This window comes from Lolium rigidum, chromosome 5 (assembly GCF_022539505.1).
Source record: "Lolium rigidum isolate FL_2022 chromosome 5, APGP_CSIRO_Lrig_0.1, whole genome shotgun sequence".
Taxonomy (NCBI): Eukaryota; Viridiplantae; Streptophyta; class Magnoliopsida; order Poales; family Poaceae; genus Lolium; species Lolium rigidum.
The window spans coordinates 137,707,801-137,710,445 of record NC_061512.1 but is presented as its reverse complement, the minus strand read 5'-3'; the positions used below and the strand labels follow the sequence as shown (position 1 = coordinate 137,710,445).

The 2,645-nt window shown below is 48.0% G+C and overlaps 1 long non-coding RNA gene across 1 annotated transcript; it reads left to right on the top strand.

Moving 5' to 3' along the window:
* The first annotated feature begins 1,458 nt into the window (after positions 1 to 1,458).
* On the top strand, positions 1,459 to 2,351 carry LOC124655442. The gene is made up of 3 exons (XR_006988684.1): positions 1,459 to 1,876; positions 2,022 to 2,143; positions 2,219 to 2,351. It is a non-coding gene; the product is annotated as an uncharacterized LOC124655442 (long non-coding RNA).
* The last annotated feature ends 294 nt before the right edge of the window (positions 2,352 to 2,645 follow it).

Sequence of the window (2,645 nt, the reverse complement as noted above, 5' to 3'; positions counted from 1 at the left end):
CAGCCTAACCTTTAGTAGAGAAACGATGGGCTTGAGTGAAAATACACGTAGACAGGGTAAAGTAACAAGACATTACAACAGCAGAGTTAGCAATATTCTGCAAAAACACTCAGGCGTTGGTGTGAAGACACTCAATCTTGAATTCTACGGTCCTTATAATGCCAACACCAGCTATTGTCTTGATAGTTGGCTCCAGATTGCTGTTACACCAGGCATAGAAGAACTCACCCTTATAATGTCTTCAAATATCGTTGAGCTTCCAAATTTGGACAGTGACCAGTTTTCATACAAGGCAATCTACAATTTCCCATGCACAATTTTATCTGATGGGATTAGAAACTCTATTCGTGAGCTGGACATTGTAGGTTGTGCTTTCCGCCCTACCGAAGGAATTGGTCGCATGGGAAACCTGAAGATTTTGTCTCTGTGTTTTGTGCATATTACGGGGGACGAGTTGGGGTTCCTTCTTTCCAACTCTTTTGCTTTGGAGTTATTGGAACTCAGCTGTTGCAGTGAGATAATTTTCATTAAGATACCTTCCCTGCAGCGCCTCAGCTCCCTGAAGGTGTCCCAATGTTGCATGCTGCAAGTGATTGAAAGCAAAGCTCCGAATGTCTCCAGTTTTGACTTTGATGGGGAACAAGTACAATTATTTCTTGGAGAAGCATTGCAAGTGAAGAAAATAGACATATCACATTCCGGTGTTCTTCTTTATGCTCGCACCATGCTCCCGTCCAGTACGCCGAATCTTGAAACTCTTATCATACATTCGATTGGTGAGGTATATACTCTAAAACTTAAGGTGTCTATGGACTACGATATGCATATAGCTGTAGTTATTATATTATATATATATATATAGAGAAACTCTATTAGACATCTCTATATAGAGAAACTCTATTAGACACCCTGGGTGCAGAATAAGTAATTCTGCACCCGGGTCATACGACCGAGCCAGCAAGTCTTCTCCTGGTGCGGCTCAACGACACCCATCACCTTACGTCATGCTCACATCATAACAGGCTCCACCTGTTGTAATTTAAAAAAAAAAACTACGCTGGAGGTTTTTCCTATCGTGGGGATCAGGAGGCAATCCCCACTCATCGCGCGGTTATTTTTTGCCAGTTCCCAAGCTCACCACGCGCTCCTCTCCTCCAGCTCCTCAGATCCGGCGACCTCCGGCTCCTCGCCGCCGTCACGGAAATTCGGCGCCTCCGCACCCTTTATCGACCCATGGAGATCCGGGTTCACTTCCTCACTGCCCCTCCTTTGACGGCTGTCTGGAATTTCAGGCGTCGCGCGTGGCCGGAGCTGAGGACGCGTTCCTCTCGGTCTCCCATGTTCCGCGCCCCCTCGCGGCGTGCCTATGTCAAGCCCGTCGTCTCCGTGCCCCTGGAAAGCCTGGCAGCGAGCGGGCGTGCGGCGAGCGGTGCACGTCCGGCAGCGGGCGAGCGGCGAGCGGGGCATGTCCGACAACGAGCGGGCGAGCGGCGGTCGGAATCGGAAGTCAGGCGTGCGGCCAGCTCCGCATCCCTTCATCCTCGGCACGAATGAGCCCCGAGTCCCTCCATCTCCGCATCAGCTACCTGGCGGGCTTAGACGTCAAGGTAGGTTGTGGTGGTTCCTTTCTTTTTTTCTTCAGATTTGTTGGTTAGCATACTCCCTTTAGGTCGACGGAATAAGGATCTGGGGCGGGAGGTTCAATCCTTATCTGACGCAGTACATCAAAAATCTAAATCCACGAGCTAATCCTGATGCTAGTCACTAATCGGGAGCTGTAGCACATGAGAAATCCAAATCCACTGGACACGCTGCCGGCAGCGCACGAGCGATTCCTCTTCCTAGCTCGTCCAACAGGTCCTTCCCCTTGAACGAGGTAAGCTTACTGGTGGCCTACATCATAGTTATGTTCTCATCCATGTTTTGTATTTATGCTTTGCGGATAGATTAATCTCCAATTCGCATGTAAAGAGTTACTGACCAATGTAAGCTCTGAATTAATATTGTCTTATATTTTCAAGGTGCGGAAAGAGCCTGCCCAGGATTGCTCAGGTGCAGAGGTTCCATGTCGCTGATGTGCATGTCTGAAGGCAACAGAAGAAATTTCATGGCCATTTCTACAGCAAAGCCATGGAACATCACTGTGAGTTGAACTAAAATTTCGATTTTATGGGCCATGGTAGAGACAGAGAAGCTTGAGAAATTGTATTTCCTCTAGAGAGTTGTGGTCGGTGGGTGGGTGGGTTTGGTGGCGGCCTGGCCAGTGGGTGGAATGGTGGCGCAGTGAGTGCCGTTTTCCTTGTCGGGCGGCACGGCGGGTGGTGGCTGCAGACCGTTCACGCCCATGGATGTCAGGGTATGTAGCTCATTTGTTCTCCTCTGGCTCATTTGTCATCCGGGTACTCTGTCAAACTATCCATTGAACCAACAATCTGTGGCCCATTTTTTTTCCTTGCGGGAAATTTGTGTCCCGTTACTGTCCTGTTGTTGAAGATGACGTAGGAGTACAGAGCGATGGTTACTTAATATAGTCTTTGTTTAAAGAAAACGCAATCCAGAAACTCTTTAATGATCCTGCCTTGACAAGATTTATAAGAACTACATGCAATTGAGCATTAGAAAAACGAAATGTAATTTTTGTATAT